Source organism: Schistocerca piceifrons, chromosome 9, assembly GCF_021461385.2.
Source record: "Schistocerca piceifrons isolate TAMUIC-IGC-003096 chromosome 9, iqSchPice1.1, whole genome shotgun sequence".
Classification (NCBI taxonomy): Eukaryota; Metazoa; Arthropoda; class Insecta; order Orthoptera; family Acrididae; genus Schistocerca; species Schistocerca piceifrons.
In genome coordinates, this window is record NC_060146.1 from 120,223,589 (window position 1) to 120,247,274 (window position 23,686).

A 23,686-nucleotide genomic window follows, 5' to 3' on the forward strand; every position below is an offset into this window, starting at 1 on the left:
GAACGATCTGTACATGAAAAGAGGAAGTTTCAAGACTTTTTTAACACAGGTTATAAATGTTTGCTGCACAGTAAACATCTAAGTGATAGCCAAACATAACGGCTGTGACCGCTTCACTACCAACACGTTCTAAATCAGAATTTAGTTGGTCATTCACGTCAACACGCTGGTGTGGAAGTTATTATGAAAATCCATCAACAATGTGCTTACACAAATTATCAATTAGATCCCTGCTTTTCCACAAAAGTATCAGGTTTATTCTCCAATTTATACGCACTGCCTTTTAACTGTTTTGTTCCTCAGACAAAGAACGTTTGACTACCGGAACATCTTTATAGGACGTTTCAATTATGCAACGTCACGTGCTACAGCACTACACTGTAGTCACAAGTGACTAAAATTATTAGTCACTTTTATTAAATCACTGTGTTGTTTCCTATCTGCACTGATGCATTGTTCGCTTGCTGTGCAGTTTTAACCTTTTTACACTTTCTTCCTGAAACACTTTTCTTCCTGAAAACTGCCGTAACACTTGTATAATTCCATCAACGGCTGGTCACTTATTTTCCCATTCGACGCACTTGAAGTGTCGTCAATTGGAACATTTATTTCACATGAAACATTATCGTGTTGAATACTTGCATTACTTGAAGTATTATGTCAGTGTACATCAACTTCACACATATGTTCATCGGTTAAGAATCTGGATAGCTTACAGAGCGTGATTCTACATCACTTTCTGAAATTTGTGTATTTGCAAGTTCTGCATTAGCGAATTTGCTTCGCTGCATGTCAAATTCCAAGTTTCTTCTTTAGTCATGTTATGTTCTTCCTTACTTTGACAACACAGAATTTAAACAGAAAAAAACGTTTAAAGGAATTTTGAATAACTTAAGATCTGAAAATATATCTATTCGGTAATAGTGCTTAACAACCACAATCACCGGAATCAAGAATTAAACATCGTGCGTACAGCATCGTGACACGACTTTGCCATTACATGGAGTATGTTATTAAAACGGCCATCTCATCACCAGGGAAAACTGTTACATAATGAAATTGCTCTCAGATGTAGCTATTTTTTTTACTCTTAATTGATGAAGATATTAATGTCAAAAGCTGTATGCACTTTAAAGAAAAAGAAAATAAGTATGTTGTCTTTACCTTACGCAGTGATATCTTGTTAATTGCGGAAGAACAAATCCCCTCTTCTTCCTTCTGTTTCATTTTATTTACCAGTTTATTATCGTTCTTTCTTTTCATTCATTAGGCGGTCTCTGTTGTAAAGCTGTGAAAACATTAGAAACAATGCGAGGACACGAAATATTAGTAATATTAACTCTCCAGTAGACGTGTGAATTTCTGTTACATTACTGTTTTCAATGATAAAGGATTCAATTAATTATCCAACTGCGTACTTCAGTGCGCTGTATGTATTGTAATATCCACACATAACGTTCGTTTTCCATTTCTTTTTTCTTGTGACCTGTTAAGAGTCTCTTCCACCCCAAGCAGTGAAAGTCTACGCCTCCTGATCCTCTTAGGAACCTGTGCTGCTTGACTTCTCCTTTCCGTTTGGGGCTGTATAAGTTCCCATGCAAGACCGGTTAGGAAACAGGTTTTCTTCGGCACTTTATCTTCATTTCTATTGAATTTATAAATGCTAAACGCATTTATTGAAACTGAGTTTAGTAGATTGTAGAACAGTATCATAGGTCAGCGTCTTGTATTTCGAGCCACATCATTTTTTTCTTTTCTTTTACACGGCTGGCCAATCAAGTCCACGCCAATTTTGGTCATGTTGTGAAATGTTTTGAACATCGGGCTTTTTCGCATCTCCTGTATCGCTGTCGATAACTAGGTCACTGTGAATTGTAGAAATTACAAGGACAGCTTTACTCTTCTTGCCTTTTCACAGGCAAATGTTGAAAATTTTTGTGTTCTTTATTTATCTGGAATAAATTCCGAATGTAATGAGCGTTTATTTCGTTGCTGTAGCCTCACGTAAGTTCAAAAATGGTTCAAATGGCTCTGAGCACTGTGGGACTTGACATCTTAGGTCATCAGTCCCCTAGTACTTAGAACTACTTAAACCTAACTAACCTATGGACATCACACACATTCATGCCCGAGGCAGGATTCAAACCTGCGACTGTAGCAGTCCCTCGGTTCCGGACTGCAGCGCCTAGAACCGCACGGCCACCGCGGCCGGCTCTTCACGTAAGTAGCCCTCTTATCTTTGACATTTTCGGTAAGAGAAGGCGCCGAAAATCACACCTCGGGGGTTACATTTCTGTTAGCGCGCACAATTGGCTCCTCCATTCTTATTGCCACGTCATGTTGACTATTGCTTATTTATAAGGTTGAAAGATATTAGCCCTGACTCGGTCGTTCGTTCGTTCATGAGCATTAAAATGCTTGTCTGCTTTTTTTAAAAATTGAATGCAGTGTCCTCTGTTATAAAACGGTTGAATTGAAATTACCATTGCGAACAGCGAGTCTCAGTGCACACATTTACATGAAGACAAAACTAACTGGCGTTCATTGTGCAGGAAATTAAATCAAAACTGTTACTCAAAAACCGCTACCAAAATCAATCTTTGCACTGCCTAAAAAGTTAAAACACTGAAATCACGTAGCAACACTATGAAACACACACAGTTCACTGGCCCACTAAAAATCTAAATTACAAAGAAAATGCTTAGAACGTGCGCAATGGAAACTTGAGATGAGAAACGAAAGAATCAACAAAATACTAAATACTCTCACCTGAAAAATCACAGCATAAACGGCAGCAACAGCAGAGCATGAAGAAATCGCACCAACTAAAACGTGCTGAAGTAAAATAAACTACTGGGAGAAAGATTGGGATCATTTTCTCATACTCAAAATAAACTTCTCACTTGAAATGAAAATATCTCTTCACTATAATGACAGTACTCTATTATAAACTCTTATTTCACAAGAACATAAAACTCACGCAAGACCAAAAACTTTACTTTCTTTACAAAAGTCTTACAGGACAAAGTTATTACAATTATCCAGACTGAAATGAATTAAGCTGAAATGACCATAGCCGAGATGGGGGGGGGGGGGGGGGGGGGCGTGAAGGAGGGTGGACTGTTCTGTCCTAACGTTATCAGTACGCGCCAGCATAAATTATTACCTTAAAAACATATCCATAATGCAAATCCATTCTTTCTGTTCCATAAATGCTTCGTCCGTAATTCCTTCTATCGGATTAATGATTCCTAACAATTTTCTTGAGCAAAACACTCCTCCAGTTTGCACTACGGTAAAAGTTCTGCCAGCTTACTCCATGTCCATCATTCGACTACTCTCCGCTCTACCACTAAATGTAAATGTCGTGTGACTAGGGCCTCCCGTCGGGTAGACCGTTCGCCTGGTGCAAATCTTTCGATTTGACGGCACTTCGGCGATGGGGATGAAATGATGAAGACAACACAACACCCAGTCCCTGAGCGGAGAAAATCTCCGACCCAGCCGGGAATCGAACCCGGGCCCCTTTTTCATCTACTTTTGTTCTATATTGTTCGTCGAATTTGTTCTGGGCGGATGTCCGATGACACTCATTTACGTTTTTAGTTGATCCATTCAGTCAGTTTTTTGTTACAGAGGGCAGCCAACCCTCTGACCGAACACGCTGAGCTACCGTGCCGGCAATGATGATGATTAGGACAACACAACACGCAGTCCCTGAGCGGAGAAAATCTCCGACCCAGCCGGAAATCGAGCCCGGGCCCTTAGGATTGACATTCTCTCGCGCTGACAGCTACTGGGGGCCGACCGCTCTACCACTGAGCCAAAGGTACACAGGTTCAGAGATACTATAGTCGCTGCCATACGTCGACGATTCCACAGATGTCACACGCGAGTGCTTCGCTCTCGTAACATGAAATTTCCACACACTCTCAAACTATCCGCAAATAAATATCTAGTCCATCTACATATGTCTATCTTTCAAGGTCCATCGCACTACGAACCAACTTAGGTTTCTACGTTTATTGTATACTCTGTCTTAGCATCCACTAAAGAAAATGTTCTCAACCCGTTCAAATGGTTCAAATGGCTCTGAGCACTATGGGACTTAACTTCTAAGGCCATCAGTCCCCTAGAACTTAGAACTACTTAAACCTAACTAACCTAAGGACATCACACACATCCATGCCCGAGGCAGGATTCGAACCTGCGACCGCAGCGGTCACGCGGTTCCAGACTGTAGTGCCTTTAACCGCTTGGCCACCATTGCCGGCTTTCAACCCGTATTTGGTGCGTTTTCTAGGTATGCTGAAAAGGACGGTTACCACTAAACTAGAACAGTTGGTCATCTGCAGTATGGTAGTCACTTGGCGAGAAGTTTTTCCGAAAATTATGTGCTGTTATTTCAAGCACATCCCTTACAGGAGCTAACTTATCAATTTCCTATCTCATCAAGTGTAAGCATCGTAAAACAAAGCGAAATCTTTGTTCACTCATTCATAAGCAACATGATTCTAGACCATTTCCTTTGGAATTGATCCACATCTGACGAGTATTTTTCGTCATCGTGCCCATAAGATACAGTAAACCCAACAACCCTCTGATTTCTGTTTCATCCTTATTACGAGCATCTCAGACCCTGACAAAATATGATTTGACGGTTTGTACGTGCATGTTTCTACAACTGGTTATTATTATGACATTATCATCAAAGAAAGCCGAAACGGGCCAGCTTCAGAATTTGTTTCTCGGACTCCGTATCGCGATCCAGGTGGATGTGTGATTTATTGCCGGACGCTGTGGCCGAGCGGTTCTAGGTGCTTCAGTCCGGAACCGCGCTGCTGCTACGGTCGCAGGTTCGAATCCCGCCTCGGGCATGGATGTGTGTGATCTCTTTAGGTTAGTTAGGTTTAAGTAGTTCTAAGTCTAGGGGATTGATGGCCTCAGATGTTAAGTCCCGTAGTGCTTAGAGCCATTTTTTTGTGATTTATTGCAAGCCCGAGTACGTATGTTGGTTGGGTCTTCCGTTTCAGCAATTTTGTGGTCTTGTCTTTATCCGAGAAATGCCTTTCATTTACATCGTTACTTAAAACATCCTCTTCTTCATCCCCTGACCTCTTGCTAAGAAGTTGAACGGTGGTCACTGAGCACTGCGCTGTCTTCTTCTCCTTCATAGTCATCAGAGAAGATGCATCACTAAGTTCATCACACCAAAGAGACATCGTTGATGGATCTGAAGTTTTCTCAGAACTCCTTTTATTTGGTAAGGATGTTCGAACATTATTAGTAACAATGACCGGCAAAATTCAAGGAAAATGTAAAAATCAATAGAAATATAGGTGCAACGTGAAGCTTATTGTTCAGTATTTAGCGTATATCCAATAATACAGACAATAAACACTGTAGAACAAATAATTTACCTATCGAAATAGAAAGTTTCTCTACACCTGAATCAACCAATACGTTTTCTCCTGAATCTATCGCGCGAAAAGACTGTGAACGTAAAAATAAGAAGAGTTCGAGCCGGCACGGAAGCTCACCAGGAATTATTTTTCCCACAAACCATTCGCGAATGGAACACGGAACGGGGGAAACAGTCATGGTACATATAGTACCCTCTGCCACACACTAGACAAAATGGCGAGTGAATATTGCAGTCTAATCCAGTTCAGAGCTATGTTGAAAGTTCCAAGTCTCTAGCCCACTGGGAAATGACAGTAGTAACACAGTACCGTCCGCCACGCAAGGAACAAGAAAACGAGTTAACATCACATTGTCATCCAGTTATAAGCTACATTCAGAGTTCCAGGTTTCTAGTTCATGGGGAAGTTGGTGTAAAATCTACTTCAAATCTTTCAAATAACTTCCGGGAATTCAGCCAGGTAACACTTTCAGCGACCGCCGATATTTCGGCGGGAGAACACCCCGCCATTTTCAAGGCAAACTGCAACGGACAGGCGACGTACATGCAAATTTAATACCTCGGTTCTCGGACCCAAGCAGGAAAGATAACACACACACACTGAACACTAGTGCCACCAAAGATGGCCAACGTCAGAGCTATCGATAGTGAGACTATGAATTCGCAGGTGAGGTAGCATTGAGTCTGTCCCTCTGTTTCTTGACAAGGGAGAGAGCCGGAATCCAAACAGAGTTTAAACAGAAACCTCCATCCCTGTTAACAAGGTTGCTCGCTAATTTAATCTCAACTGCCTCCCGAATCACACTGTCCCAATAGCTGGACGTGCATGCCAATATCTCGGTGTTATTATATAACATGGAGTGACCAGTATCCAAGCAATGTTCGGCAATAGCAGATCTATTTGGCTGCTGTAATCGTGTGTGCCGTTTATGCTCAGTACATCTGTCCTCCACGGTCCTGATAGTTTGACCAATATATGCCATGCCGCAGCTACAAGGGACACGATATACACCCGCCTTACGCAGTCCAAGATCATCCTTAACGGGACTCAAAAGTGCTCTAATTTTAGATGGAGGTCGGAAAACACATTTCACATCGTATTTCCGTTGTATACGCCAGGAGAAACTCAGGTCTCATACTTCAAATATGTGCGAACAGACAGGCAGAGAGACAAGAAAAAGACATTAAAAACGTATAGAAACCGGTATCCCAGTGATGGAAGACTTGATCAGTGAGAACTATTAGGTACTGTTGCAAATAAACATTAGACTTTGTGCTCCGTAGACAGATGTGATAAGAAAATGGCTCTCCTGTTTTTTGTTTACTTCTGTGCCACTGAAACGTATCGAACGAAGCGTTATTCAACGAAATGTTAGTGTATCAGGAAGAAATAACTACAGAACGTTTCTCACGACATTAAAGGGCCCAATAAAAGCCTGTATAAAAGCAGTAAATGCGTAGGCTCGGCGAAAGCGAGTGGGCGCGCTTAAAATATTCAAGAGGAACATTGGCGCCGTGGAGATTTAACGGAACAGGAACTGGGAAAAGGTGGTAACACAGGTTGGTCTTGAAATCACTCAAGAAGAAAGTGACCGAGACACCGGTGTTGTCCCACCCGGCAGATCGGAAGCAAGTTATGCCGATGAGGCAACGAAGTGTACACGTACAGCTGATGAAACCACACTTTAAAAATTTGAGAGAGAAGAAACTGTCTGTATACAGTACTTATCGAGAAGCACTGCAGATAACTGGCATCCTTGACATAGCGACACGAGCATGCGAGATTATAGTGATATGTCCCCAGCCTCAATGATGTTCTCAAACCTACAGTTCCCCTTTCTTCAGCGGTTATGCATTATCTGCCTACAAACACCTGTGCTGTAAGTGGAACAGTAAACAGGTATCGAAACACAGGACATGATATGACAGTCATTGCAAATCAAACCAAGAGGTGTGATAATCATTTTGTTACGGCCCTAGATCGTACAGGAATGGTTCAGAATGACGAGGTCGAACAGTTGGTGAATGATCTTGGTGCATGTCAGGCTACAATCCTCCAGTTTCAAGTCACGCATGCCGCATTTTGCCGAGGAACAATGGGCAGTTGATTGGCGCCCTTCAAATTGCGATAAAGGTCAATACCACGCTGAGATCCAAACAGTAATTAGAAGCTCCTTCAGATTTAAAAAATTTCAGGCAAGCAGGAAGCTGATAACTATAGTAGTACGAATGAGTACCAACCGTGGCTCAACTCCTTTCCACTTTCCAGACTGAGGCGCCTCGAACCGCTCGGCCACACCAGCCGGCACTGCTTCTTCGATGTACAGATTGAAGAGTAGGGGCGAAAGATTACATCCCTATCTTACCTTTTTTAATAAATGCCTTTCGTTCTTGGCCGTCCACTCTTATTATTCCCCCTTGGTTCTTGTACATATTGCATATTACTCGTCTTTCTATAGCTGACCACTATTTTTCTCATAATTTCGAACATCTTGCACCATTTTACAGTGTCGAACGCTTTTTCCAGGTCGACAAATCCTGTGAACGTGTCTTGATTTTTATTTAGTCTTGCTTCCATTATCAACCGGAACGTCTGAATGTGTCTCTGGTGCCTTTACCTTTCCTAAAGCCCAACTAATCGTCATTTAAATTACTCTCAATTTTCTTTTTCTTTTGTCTTAGAGCGTTTAATTTTCTGTATCATTCGTATTATCAGTGTACAGGCTAGATGGGACAGGCTATTTCAGGTGTCATAACAAGCTCTGAGTAGTGGAGTGGGTAAATCGGTAGACATGAGCGAGACAAAATTTTTTTACCACTAGTGGAGGGAGTTATTGTATTGTATCCTCATTTCCGTAGATAACGAGAGTAAATAATCACCTTCGAAAGACAACCGTTTACTGAAACATACGGTCACTCATGGAAAGGACAGAAAGGCACAGAGTGCAACTACCGATAATATCGTTCGTTTGAGACTGTCGTTACATGGCTCCTTAATTTGCTCCGTGTCTACCATTTTCGAAGTGAGTCGGAGTACCGAAGTTGCGGCAGCATCTGTGTCACCGGGAGCCGACTTACGCCCGTTAATGGTTCAAATGGCTCTGAGCACTATGGGACTATACTTCTGAGGTCATTAGTCCCCTAGAACTCAGAACTACTTAAACCTAACTAACCTAAGGACATCACATACATCCATGCCCCAGGCAGGATTCGAACCTGCAACAGTAGCGGTCGCGCGCTTCCAGATTGTAGCGCCTAGAACCGCTCGGCCACTCCGGCCGCCACGCCCGTTAATTGTCGGTGTGGTGGCGGACCGTCACGGTGCATTTCACACAGCTGCTGAGGGAAATCCGCGGAGCTCAGCAGACCCGCTAATCAGGTATCGATGGCGCCAGGGACGTGCCAGTCAGGCGAAAGCGTCGTCCCGGCCGCGAGTCGCGTGTGCTTATTGCCCGAAAAAAATGTACGGCGAAACTGGTGCATACCAGCTCTCTACGTGACGAGAGCTGCTAGCAGGTGCGAGAGAGTCAGCTACTTGCTGTCGCTACGGGGTACTTAGCGCCTCAAGAGATCGCTCAGCTGTTCCAGCCTCACTATTACAGGAAGTATTGCTGAAAGATAGCGTCACTCAGCTACAGAGTAACTACCCAAAACGTGGATTAAATGAGATTGGTTCTGAAAATACACTGACGGAAAAAGATCGCAACATCTAGAAGGAGTTGTGAGGCATAAACGAAAGTTGGTAGGCCTGTTTCGATATCTGAAAGATGATGTCTGTTCACATTTCGCACCAATTGCAGAATGGTGCCAGTAGCGATAGTATGAAGAGTTCGAAGAGGTCGTGTAACAGGGCTACGAGAAGCTAGATGTTCTTTCTGCGATCCTGGAGATGGGTTGGAATGTAGCCACTCTACAGGACTGCTGGCAGCGGTGGTCACGAGAGCGTATGGTCGTAAGAAGACCGGGCTCCAGACGGCCACGTGGCATTACCGAGCACGAACATCATCGTGTTCGGCGTTTGGCTCTGGCGCACAATACTGCATCTGAAGCAGCAGTCCGAGCAGCAGTTGGCACAATGGTGACACAACGAAGTGTTACAAATTGATTATTACTTGAAGGACAGCTCCGGGACAAACGCCCTGTAGCGTGCATTCCGCTGACCTCAGACCACCACCATTTGTGGCTTCAACGGTGTCAAGCGAGTTCTCATTGGGGGCAGGGTGGAGGTATGTTCTGTTTTCTGATGAAAGCTGGTTCTGCACCGTTGCCATTGACGATCGTTAATTGGTTTGGAGGCCAGCTGAGAGACTGCAACCAAACTGTGTGCGTGCTAGACACACTGGATCTACAACTGGAGTTACGGTCTGGGGTGCCATATCGTATGACAGCAGGAGCACTCCTGTGGCTATCCCATGCACCCTGACTGCAAATTTGCACGTCAGTTTGGCGGTTCTGCCTGTTGTACTCACGTTCGTGAACAGTATTCCAGGAGATGTTTTCCAACAGGAAACAAGTACCCCCATGTACTGCTGTTGTAACCCAACATTCTCTACAGACACTTTGCCTTGGCCTGCTCGATCACCAGATGTCTCCACTCTAATACGTATGGGACATCATCGGACCACAGTTCCATCGTCATACACATACAGCATTATAAATATATAGTTAAGGCTCACCAGCCACTTGACCATCTTCTTCTTCTGTGCGAATGCACAAACAATGCCCGAACTCTTACGGGAATCGGCAACGCGCTGCGAGTAATGAGTATAATGGGCGGGGGCACAACGAATGTAGTGCGGGACAATACGTTGAGAATGTGGGTTTCGCGGGAGGCGTGCCAGAGATAAATCCCTGCAGTCGCGCTATCCTCTGTGTCCTCGGTGGCTCAGATGGATAGAGCGCCTGCCATGTAAGCAGGAGATCCCGGTTTCGAGTCCCGGTCGGGTACACATTTTCATCTGTCCCCGTTGACGTATGTCAACGCCTGTAAGCAGCTAAGGGTTGTCATTTCATTGTAACAAACAGCATTAACAGACCTACATTGAGCGACCAAGGGCAACAGACATGGAACTCCAGCACACGAACTGACACCTCGCTTTCGTACAATATAACGCATGGACGTTTGCATGCTCGCTTTCAACATTCTGGTGCTTACATCGGTTAATGTACCAGAATTTCAAATTTGCAGTGTGTCATCTCGCGCTTTTTAACCTATGCTCTTGCAATAGTAATCACGTATAAATCTTACCTAGACAAACGTATTCCCGAAATTTCATTACTCTACATTAATTACCTTTTTGGTGTTGCATTTTTTCGTAGGTGTACTTAATGCACCTCAAAACAGGCAACCCGACTTAAATAATTTGCACCTGTGAAAACTGATTCGCTGTGACCGAACGGTTCTAGGCGCTTCAGTCTGGAACAGCGCGACCGCTACGGTCGCAGGTTCAAATCCTGCCTCGAGCATGGATGTGTGTGATGTCCTTAGAACTACTTAAATCTAACTAACCTAAGTCTAGGGACTCATGACTGTAGACGTTAAGTCCCATAGTGCTCAGAGCCATTTGAACCATTTTTAAAAGCTGATTGATCGGTTGCCTGCCTTAAGATGCGTGAAATACTTTTGTTACAGTCCTACCTCTCTCTCATTCTTTTATTTTAGTCATTTATTATTATTTTTACGGCTGTTAGAGTGAAAAGGAAGTTCCAATATTGTTCAATTTATAGAATGACTGCGGAGGAAAACAGTCTCCAAAACTGCGACAACACTGGAATTATTGTACTTCACAATAGCTGAGACGCATACGACTTTTTTATTTTTCTTTGAATAATGTTTACAAAAAAAAAACCCCGAAGTGCAAGAAAACATAGATTCCAATCAGAAAATGTACAAGTTGGCTTTAGATGCATATACTATTTAACTCGTACGAAGCGTTTCCTAAAGGTGCCAGCATTATAGCCGTATATAGATGTGAAACGTGAATGATAAACAGGCGAGACAGTAAGAGAATAGAAACTTTTGATTTGTCGTGCTACAGAAGAATGCTGAGGATCGGAAGGATAGATCGAACAACTGACAAGGATCTGCTGAACAGATATGCGAAAAAAAATAGTGGACAACCTGGTGAAAAGTCGGCACCGGCTGATACGGCACATTGTGAACCATCGACATTCCTGGATGAACTACGTGTTCTCAATTTTCGCCATGTGGTGTTACCTCCAGCACTGTCGAACATGGTCGTTACGGTTGTCTAGGTGTTGTGGTGTGGGGTGCATATACACGCACGGTCATACCGACCTCCAAATTTTTGAACACAGTACAGTTGAAACTTCTTTTATTAAATGTTTACTTAAGCTGAAATAACTGGGAGGTGAAACTTCTAAATTTAATTTTGAAACTGCTAAGTGAAATTGAATGCAAGTGAACCTGCTTAAACTGCTGAGTGAAACTGAACGTACTGTCACTTCGCTTGTTTTCATCATTTCATATCTGGCCTACAGAATTATTCCTGCGAAATACAACTGAAACGCAATCTGAATGCTCAAATAATTAACACAAAAGAATGGCCCTGAATTAGAAGAAACCCTAACAATAACCTATACATTTCGTAAGACACTTACCTCACAAAAAATCTTCATTACAGGAACTATAGCGATGCAGCAAGCAGCAATACAGCGAGCTAAATAAAAGATTCTAACTGCTGTAGGCTCTAACTACTAATAGGCATGTGGTTAGGAAAGGAAATACACTCCTGGAAATGGAAAAAAGAACACATTGACCCCGGTGTGTCAGACCCACCATACTTGCTCCGGACACTGCGAGAGGGCTGTACAAGCAATGATCACACGCACGGCACAGCGGACACACCAGGAACCGCGGTGTTGGCCGTCGAATGGCGCTAGCTGCGCAGCATTTGTGCACCACCGCCGTCAGTGTCAGCCAGTTTGCCGTGGCATACGGAGCTCCATCGCAGTCTTTAACACTGGTAGCATGCCGCGACAGCGTGGACGTGAACCGTGTGTGCAGTTGACGGACTTTGAGCGAGGGCGTATAGTGGGCATGCGTGAGGCTGGGTGGACGTACCGCCGAATTGCTCAACACGTGGGGCGTGAGGTCTCCACAGTACATCGATGTTGTCGCCAGTGGTCGGCGGAAGGTGCACGTGCCCGTCGACCTGGGACCGGACCGCAGCGACGCACGGATGCACGCCAAGACCGTAGGATCCTACGCAGTGCCGTAGGGGACCGCACCGCCACTTCCCAGCAAATTAGGGACACTGTTGCTCCTGGGGTATCGGCGAGGACCATTCGCAACCGTCTCCATGAAGCTGGGCTACGGTCCCGCACACCGTTAGGCCGTCTTCCGCTCACGCCCCAACATCGTGCAGTCCGCCTCCAGTGGTGTCGCGACAGGCGTGAATGGAGGGACGAATGGAGACGTGTCGTCTTCAGCGATGAGAGTCGCTTCTGCCTTGGTGCCAATGATGGTCGTATGCGTATTTGGCGCCGTGCAGGTGAGCGCCACAATCAGGACTGCATACGACCGAGGCACACAGGGCCAACAACCGGCATCATGGTGTGGGGAGCGATCTCCTACACTGGCCGTACTCCACTGGTGATCGTCGAGGGGACACTGAATAGTGCACGGTACATCCAAACCGCCATCGAACCCATCGTTCTACCATTCCTAGACCGGCAAGGGAACTTGCTGTTCCAACAGGACAATGCACGTCCGCATGTATCCCGTGCCACCCAACGTGCTCTAGAAGGTGTAAGTCAACTACCCTGGCCAGCAAGATCTCCGGATCTGTCCCCCATTGAGCATGTTTGGGACTGGATGAAGCGTCGTCTCACGCGGTCTGCACGTCCAGCACCAACGCTGGTCCAACTGAGGCGCCAGGTGGAAATGGCATGGCAAGCCGTTCCACAGGCCTACATCCAGCATCTCTACGATCGTCTCCATGGGAGAATAGCAGCCTGCATTGCTGCGAAAGGTGGATATACACTGTACTAGTGCCGACATTGTGCATGCTCTGTTGCCTGTGTCTATGTGCCTGTGGTTCTGTCAGTGTGATCATGTGATGTATCTGACCCCAGGAATGTGTCAATAAAGTTTCCCCTTCCTGCGACAATGAATTCACGGTGTTCTTATTTCAATTTCCAGGAGTGTAGTTTGTTGCAGAGCAAAGAATGTATTTAGCAAGTTTTACCTTAATAATGTGACATCGCCCGCCGCTGTGACCGAGCGGTTGTAGGGCTTCAGTCGGGAACCGCGCGACTGCTATGGTCGCAGGTTCGAATTCTGCCTCGGGCATGAATGTATGTGATGTCCTTAGGTTAGTTAAGTTTATGTAGTTCTAAGTTCTAGGGGACTGATGGCCTCAGACGTTAAGTCCCATAGTGCTCGGAGCCATTTGAACCATTTTGAATGATGTGACATCCAGTTCCAAGAAACTTATACAATCATCAACAATCTTATTACATTTACGTGACGGACACACTTCCAGACTGTCCGCTCGCGATAACACTCCAAACCTCTAACCTCCATCACTGATAACTATTAACTTCCAACTTCCATCACTGCTGACTATACACACCCAACTGCGAGTCCGACCAGCCACTGGGTCTCCTGCAGAGGGCGCACAGCGCTGTCAGAGTTATTAATGCAGTCTATCGCGCTGCCGAAATACAAACATATAAACTACTTACACAGTCACCGATCAGTGTTGTTGTGACACTGTACTACTTCCCCCTGTGTGTATTTTCAGGGGAGCATTCGGCCGTGACTCCATTTTTATGGAGGACAATCCGCATCCGCATTGAACAGTGCAGGGGGAACAGCTCTTGGAATGCGAGGATATCCGTCGAATGGACGTGGCTTGCCCATACTCCCCAACGAGTAGGTGTAGGGTGCGTTAGGGAGAGGTATTGCAGCGCCTTCCCATGCACCGACGACTATGCAGCAGTTGTGAATCGTGTCCATGGAGAAATAGAACGCCGTACCACAAGAAACCCATACCAATCCACTTCCAGCACGGGAGCACATCGCAGAACGTGGAGTACCATCCATAATGATCGCACTGTTAACGATCAAGTCCCATCTTTTGTGATGTACAGGGAAACACCATGATTTTCAGTGACTTCAGTGTACGTATTGTCTGAATACTTACTTACTTTCCGTGTCCGGAACTAGACTTCAGACTTCCAAAAATCAGCAGCCAATATGGCCTTGTCATTTGCTCTCCCATAAGTCATTCATTGTGCAGGGCTGGTCTAAATACGGACAGATAAGCAGGTGTTGAGGATCCTGGACTGAACCACACAGACTGAGAGTGTTCTCATTCTCTTTTAGGAAACCCCATTGCTGCAGGTTTGTCTTGCACTTTGGAACTTCTACCCTCATACGGTTTAGGGCTCTCCAGACTGTGTATGATAGGTCTCCACCAGGCGCCAGTTCTTCTTTTACATCTTTATGGGGGTTTCTCAGGTCGATATGCCACCTTTTCAAGCGATTCCCTGCAGCCGGCTCTTCCAGGGATCGGGTACGTGACAGGAAACTCTTCCTCGAACAAAGCTGTCGGTAAGCAGGCTGGTGTCCATATAAAGTGTGACGCATGTTCTTTTCTTGCTCGGTTTTTTCGGCTTCGGCAGCGATGTCACGTCGTATGTTGGGCGGTGCGATCCCCATGGTTAAGTACATCTTGTGCACTGGGCTTGGCCTCAAGCACCCGGTAACAATCCGTGCCATTTCATTCACCGCGACATCAACTTTTCTCGCGTGTGTTGATGCAGACCATACTGGAGCGGCTGACACACTGAGCGCAAGGGCTGAAGTTCTCAGGATTTTTGGGTTTGCACCCCAGGATCCGCCGATTAGTTCCTGATGATGTTGTTTCTAGTTGATTGTCTGAATGACACTACCATTTTTGTTAGTCTCTGAGCCGTGCTGCGGCTCACGTTGGTGCTGTTTGTAGGTTTCCGCCCTCTGTTGCCGGCCAGACGGTATCGTTTGGTTGACATGGTTGCGATTGTTTGTCTTCTTCTCGTGTTGACTGGCGCCAATCGGTTTCGCAAGCGTTACCTGTCTGCTAGTGGTAGCAGCGGCGGTTATCGATATTTAGTAACTGTTTCCCTATCTTTGGGGTGACGACGTTGTTTTTCCGGGTCGTGTGAGTGGGCCAGTTCGGTTGGAGACTCAGGAGCAGCCAGGTTCGCGCACTGTCTGAACACGCCGGGACCGCTGGCGGCACGCATGGACTGCCAGATGGAAGGGCTGTGTTCACGAGGGTGCACGACTTCGTCTTAAACCGGATCCAGCAAGCCTTAAGATGTGTGCATTTCAATCCCAGTACAGAAACCTCCACCATTGTGACACCTCGCGATTGTCCAGTGACTTGGGTTTCTTGTTGGTGCTCGTAGTGTCGCCGAGGCGAAGATCAGCGAGTGGAGTGCTAGGGGAAAGCGGATCTGATTAGCTTTCCTCGACTTCTTATTACTGTTTACTGCGTTCAACTTGTTACAACTCGTTAAGTGCAATCAGCGATAATTTCTCTGGCCTGTTGGCCGCTATCGCCCCAGTTACCTGCCCTAGCGTTGGTGTATGTAACGGCAGTGTACATTTCCTTGCCTTGCCGCTGTTGTCCGGTAAAGCGTGTAGTTTTGACAGCTTGACAGCTTGGGCCGGTTGGTGATTCCTCTACTCTCGCGATAATGATTCCTTTCTCCACTCCAAACACAGTATTCTGGACGTAGTGCAGACCGCCGGTTCCGGCTTTTGCGTATTCGGTTACGATTTCAGCATCGATGTTGAGGTTTTCAGCCGGCAGCTGTGGCCGAGCGGTTCTAGGCGCTCCAGTCCGGAACCGCGCTGCTGCTATGGTCACAGGTTCGAATGCTGCCTTAGGTTAGTTAGGTTTAAGTAGTTTCAAATCTAGGGGACTGATGATCTCAAATGTTTAGTCGCATAGCGCTTAGCGTCATTTGAACCATTTTTTTGGCGTATTGTTCCATCGTCGCATTTGGTTTATCGGACGTCAGGTAGCTTCAGCAAGATTATCATTGGTCTTTCGCTAGACTGCCACTAGTCTGAGTTACCGTCTTGTGACGTGAATGCAACTCTTGGCTGCCTATCTCATCGCTCGCGAAAGTGATGGTTGCCGCACCTTCTCATAGGTCGATTCCTGGAGCTCCGTCTTGATCAGTTGCTTGTTTTTTTTTTAATTAGCTTTTTCTATTGTATTTGCTGTTTTACAGCAACTTTCAATTTTTTTTGTTATTACCGTTCATGGTGAGTAAGGCCTTCAGCCGTGGTTGTGGTCATTTGTCTTAAGATTCTAATTTGGTATTCGTATGTTAGCAGTAAGCGTTAAAACCTTATTTACTGCCATTCCTGGCGTCTGATGTCTTCTGCTGTGTTTGTGGCGACTTACCTTAATATTTCAATACCTGTAAGTTGTAAATTGCAGCGAGTTCTTAAACAATCCTTAATTTATTACCATTCTTGGCGTGTGAGGCCTTCAGCAGTGATTGTGGTCATTTGATTTATAATTCTAATTTGGTATTTGTATTTTAGCAGTAAGCCTTAAAACCTTATTTACTGTCATTCCTGGCGTCTGATGCCGGTTGCTGTGTTTATGGCGACTTGCCTTTAATATTTGAATACCTGTAATTTGTAAGGTGCAGCAAGTTTTAAACAATTCTTCATTTATTGCCATTCCTAGCGTGTTAGGCCTTCTGCCCAGATCACAGTGGCTTGCTTTTAAACATTATCTGTTGTATCTGCATTCAATGGTGATTTCCTAAATTGTAACTCACTGAAAACACTATTGAGCCGTGGTAAAAAAAACTGCTGTTTTGAAGAGCGCGCCGCAGCGTGTTGTGTGAAGCAGTCGCCCTCCGTTTCTGGCGGTGGCGCCGCTCTGGGAATCGCAACTTTTGGTGTACCCTTGTGGTGGGAAAGCGGAAAGGATGAGTGTTCACGTGCATTTAAGGGGCGCTAAAAACTCGGCAGTTGGTCAGTCGGAGTGAGGCTTGGTCAGGCTCGCGTCACCAGTTGCTGGTCTGTCTCTCGTCCGCATTTGTGCGGCAGTTAGTGTCTGTCTGTCGTCGGAGTGCTAGTATGTCTGTCCTCTGGATCTTGCCACTACGCCAGTAACAGAACTCAGCGAGTGGTCGCCCGGTCTGGGCTGAGTTCCTGCATCTGGGTCTGCGCGTTAGGTCGCCAGTCTGCTCGAGTTGCTCGGGCAACGGTCATTGGCGGTTGGATCGGTCGGTTGGTCAGACGCTCACAGAGACACGAGATGACGTGTCCGCCTTGAGCGTCGGCGCATGTGAGGTCCACACATGAGTGGGCAGCGCCGTATAGAAAGGGGTAGTGGCTTCGCGGTTCACACGAGAGCAACAGGAGCGAAACTACGACATCGGGCTGACCGGTGCGAGCTGCGACGCCGTGAGACGTGAGATCGGCGCGCCTTCCCGCGTCCGTTGAAGCGGCTGGCAGCGGACGGTTCGGGAGAACGTTTTGGGGTGCTGCGCCAGGTCTTCCGAGAAATCGCAGTTTATTAGAAGTTAAGTGGTTGGAGATATGTTGATTCATTAACTTGTTACAGTCTACTTGTTTTCTTGGTGAGGTCACCAGCCGCTTTGTTTTGGGGTCGTCCCACCATTCTTCTCCGTTTGCCCCCGTTATTTGTGGATTGGGTGTTCCGTTTTTCCCTTGTGGAATTGGGGAGGTTTAGAGCAACCTACGGTTCTGGTTGTTTTGTACCCCCCCCCCCCCCCCCACCCAATCTGCCGTACGTTAATAGCTGCCTGTGTCATGTTTGTCGGATTCGGTGTTAACGAATTTATAGAATTAAGGTAAAGGCCGAATTCCTGAAATATGTTTTTATCTTGCCTATCATCTTGCGAGGCGGTATATGTGCAATGTAGAGCATGTTGTACACTTTATGTAAGTCTGAATTTCATGGGTTTTATTTAAATAGTCACTTTTATAAAGTTGCCACCCTTCCACCGTAAGAGCCCTTTTAAAAACAAATTGCACTTTTGGTGGCAAATAATTTCTTAGTGTGAGTGTTTGTACCATTTCCATCCCTCTTACGGGGTGCATAGTTAATGTGTTTTTATGAGTTGTTGAAATTTTTAGGTTAAAATAATCTGGTGTGTTGCAGATTTGCACCAGTGTAGTTTTTCAGAGGTCATTGTGAGTGGCCGTGACTACGGCCCTGTTGAAAGGGAACGGCAAGCTTCTCAGCCCGAAGGCTCCTATTGTAAAAAGAAAAAGAAAAAAAAATGTTATTCTGCCTCTGAAGAATTGTAACTTGATATTTACAGGGTGCTTTCTGATTGTAATTTTAAATCTGTTTTTGAAAAGGCTTTTAGGAATAAAATTCACATTTGTTAAAGGTAAATTTATTTTCCATCGGTTACTTCCTGGCAACTACTTACACGCTCACCTAGTGTGATTAAATGTGTTAGTGTTCTTGGTGAATCGCTAGTAAATAAATTCTTTAAGAAAAGATTTTGAAAGTAAAATTACGCTTCAACTATTATTTACACTGTTGTTTATTCCTTGATTAATAATGTGTGGTATTTTTTTATTTGTTGTTGAGTCTAGAATTACTGATTTAAAATAAATTGTGTGCAACTATAAAAATGGCTCTGAGCACTATGGGACTTAACTTCTAAGGTCATCAGTCCCCTAGAACTTAGAACTACTTAAATCTAACTAACCTAAGGACATCACACACATCCATGCCCGAGGCAGGATTCGAACCTGCGACCGTAGAAGCAGCGCGGTTCCGCACTGAAGCGCCTAGAACCGCTCGGCAACTATAAAAGGCAACCAGTAGTAACTGATAACGGCCCAGTCCACAATCGTAACCGAATCCTGCCTTCCCTTGACCACCAGGTTCCACTCTCATTACTTATTTCTTTCGGTTACCTTCTGTACTTTCTATGTGCCGTTGTAACATTTCCTTTTCAGTACCGACCATCCTTATTCATTATCAATGGTCATGAACTAATGTCAGGCCGCTATTTTGTTTCAGTTAAGACTGCCGTAAAATGTATAGGCAGCGTTATAAGTCTATTTATGTGTTTGAATAAGAAAGGACGAGGCTAGCAATAGTACAGAGAACCCTCTGCCGTACACTACACAGTGGCTTGCGGAGTATATAATTAGGGGAACATGTGTCCTAGAAGATACCGCGAGATCTCAGTGTTGTGTCAACGCATCTGCATCGACATCTACATCGATACTCTGCAACTCGCATTTAAATGCCTGGCAGAGGGTTCATCGAACCACCTCAACAGCTCTCTATTATTCCAATCACATAAAGCGCGCGGAAAGAACGAACACCTATTTCTTACCGTAGGAGCTCTGATTTCTCTTATTTTATCGTGGTGATCGTTTCTCCCTATGTAGGCTGGCATCAACAAAATATTTTCGCATTCGGAGGAGAAAGTTGATGATTAGAATTTCGTGAGAAGATTCCGCCGCAACGAAAGACGCCTTTGTTTCAATGATGTCCACCCCAAATGCTGTATCATTTCGGTGACACTCTCTCCCCTATTCCGCAACAATACAAAACGTGTTGCCCTTCTTTGAACTTTTTCAATGTACTCCGTCTGGTAAGGACCCCACACCTCGCAGCAGTATTCTAAAAGAGAACGGAGAAGCGTAGTGTAGGCAGTCTCCTTAGAAGATCTGTCACATTTTCTAAGTGTCCTGGTAATAAAACGCAGTCTTTGGTAACCCTTCCCCACAACATTTTCCATGTGTCCCTTCCAATTTAAGTTGTTCCCAATTGTAATTATTTAGTTGAACTTAGGGCCTTTAGATTTGGCTGATTTATCGTCTAACCGAAGTTTAACAGATTCCTTTTAGCATTCATCTGGATGACCTCATACTTTACGTTATTTACTATCGACTGCTAATTTTCACACCACACAGATGTTTTTTCTAAATAGTTTTGCAATTTCTTTTGATCTTCTGATGACTTCAAAAAATGTTCAAATGTGTGTGAAATCTTATAGGACTTAACTGCTAAGGTCATCAGCCCCTAAGCTTCACACTACTTTAACTAACTTATGCTAAGGACAAGCACACACACCCATGGCCGAGGGAGGACTCGAACCTCCGCCGGGACCAGCCGCACAGTCCATGACTGCAGCGCCCGCGACCCCTCGGCTAATCGCGCGCGGCTTCTGATGACTTAGACGATAAACGACAGCGTCATCTGTAAACAACCTAAGAGGGCTGCTCAGATTTTCTCCCAAATCGTTCATATAGATAAGAATCGTCAAAGGGCTTATATCACTACCATGGGAAACACCAGAAATCACTTCCGTTTTATTCGATAACTTTCCGTCAATTGCTAGGAGCTGTGGACCTCTCTAACAGGAAATCACAAATCCAGTCACATAACTAAGACAATATTCCATAAGCACGCAATTTCAGTACAAGCCGTCTGTGTGGTACAGTGTCAAAAGCCTTCCGGAAATCCAGAAATACGGAATCAATTTGAAATTCCTTGTCAGTAGCACTCAACACTTCATGCTAGTAACGAGCTAGTTGTGTTTCACAGGGACGATGTTTTCTAAATCCGTGTTGACTGTGTGGCAATAGAGCGTTTTCTTCGAGGTAATACATAATGTTCGAACACATTGTATGTTCCAAAATCCTGCTACACATCGACGTTAATGATATGGGCCTGTAATTTACTGGATTATTCCTACTATCTTTCTTGAATATTGATGTGACCTGTGCAACTTTCCAGTCTTTGGGTACGGATCTTTCGTCGAGAGAATGGTTGTATATGATTGTTAAGTATGGAGCTACTACATCAGCATACTCTCAAAGGAACGTAATTGACGTACAGTCTTGACCACTAGACTTGCTTTTTTCAGTTGATTCAGTTGATTAAGTTGCTTCACTACTCCGAGGATATTTACTTCTATGTTACTCATGTTGGCAGCTGTTCATGATCCAAATTCTGGAATATTTACTTCTTCTTTTGTGAAGGCGTTTCACACAACGCAGAGGTCGGAACATTTCCAGCTTTGCAAAGTAGGGTAGATGGGTACCTCTAGCACATCTCGTGCAAGTGCAGGCACAAGAGTTTCGGAGATCGCCGTTCAATGGACATTTTTTAACAGCCCTACGTGTTCCCAATTTGACCCAACGACATCACCAGTTACGACAGCAGTTGACATAGATGAATAATTGTTATTTATGATTCATTCTGGGAAAGCTTGTTGTTTGACGTGTAAGCTCGCCACGCGGAGTGGCCGCGCGGTATAGGGGCCATGTCACGGACTGTGCGGCACCTCCCGCCGAAGGTTCGAGTCCTCCCTCGGGCATGGGTGTGTGTGTTAGTATTAGTTAGCTTAAGTAGTGTGTAAATCTGGGGACCAATGACCTTAGCAGTTTGGTCCCTTACGAATTCACACACATTTGAACATTTTGAACGTGTAAGCTCCTGACCTGTGTGGGCATCCTACCTTAGAGTACTTCTCATCATAATTGCAGTACAACATGTATCATGTAGTAGATGTCTAATCTTTAATTTTATCCTTCTCTCTGTGTGTAGCGCTTCAATACGCTTTTCTAGTTGCGTAATGTTTCAAAACAAAAACATGGAATAAAGCGTTATAACTGTTGCAGAAAGAATTTTCTAGCTACAGCACAGCGATCGGGATAAAATACTAAAAATTAAATAAAAATAGTCTTCCAATTTTTTAAAAATTTGTTAGCTACCGTTTTCGACGCTTTCCTCGGATCATCTTCAGGCATTTTCCGTCATTACGGCTGCTGGTGGCGGCAGACGAGGGGAGATCCGAAAAAAATATGCTTAATACTTCAACAGTGAACGAATTGCATTAGCCATCAATGAGTGTAACTATAGTACAATAATATGAACACTCACACTCTTCTCAGCTACTATTGTTGCCAATGTTAATTATCACTAAACATGCTTCTTGATTTCTTTATTGTGGTCTAGGGGTAGAGTCTTTGATTCATATTGATAATGAATCAATTCGGGTTCGAATCCCGGCGCTGCTTAAATTTTGATTAATAATCAGCATTGGCGGTGTAAGACTTCCGGCATAAGAAATCACCCCCCATTCTGCCAACGGCCTTTTCAAAGAGGGCGGAGGAGTAAACAGAGCTTCAGTACACTCTCTTGTCCCTGGGGTGGGAAACTGACCCTAAAGGCGGAAGAATCAGCTATGATCAACGGCATGAGGACGCAAAAGGCAATGGAAACCACTGCATTAAGGATACGTAACGTGTATCCACAGGACAAGTGTCATGATGATCTCTCCATTGGCAAAAGATTCCGGAATAGTCCCCCATTCGGATATCCGGGAGGGGACTGCCAAGAGGGCGGTTACCATGAGAAAAAGATTGAATAATCAACGAAAGGATAACGTTCTACGACTCGGGGCGTGGAATGTCAGAAGCTTGAACGTGGAAACTAGAAAGTGAGAAAAGAGAAACTAGAAAATCCGAAAAGGTAAATGCAAAGGCTCAATCTAGATATAGTAGGGGTCAGTGAAGTGGAAAGAATACAAGGATTTTTGGTCAGATGAGTATTGGGTAATATCAATAGCAGCACAAAATGGTATAACAGGAGTAGGATTCGTTATGAATAGGAAGGTAGGGCAGAGAGTGTGTTACTGTGAACAGTTCAGTGACAGGGTTGTTTTTGTCAGAATCGATAGCAAACCAACACCGACAACGATAGTTCAGGTGTACATGCCGACGTCGCAAGCTTAAGATGAAGATATAGAGAAAGTGTATGAGGATACTGAAAAGGTAACCTAGTATGTAAACGGATATGAAAATTTAATAGTCATGGGAGAATGGAATGCAATTGTAGGGGAAGGAGTGGAAGAAAAGGTTACAGGAGAAAATGAGCTTGGGACAAGCAACGAGAGAGGAGAATGACTAATGGTGTTCTGTAATAGCGAATACTCTGTTCAAGAATCACAAGAGGAGGAGGTATACTGGAAAGACTCCGGGTGATTCGGGAAGATTTCAGTTAGATTACATCATAGTCATTCCGAAATCAGATACTGGATTGTAAGACGTGCCCAGGAGCACATATAGACTCAGTAGTAGTGATGAAGAGTGGGCAGAAGTTTCAGACATTAGTCAAAAAGAATAAATACGGAAAGAAGTGGGATATGGAAGTATTAAGGAATGACGTGAAGTTCTCTAAGGCTATAGATACAGCAATAAGAAATAGCTCAGTAGGC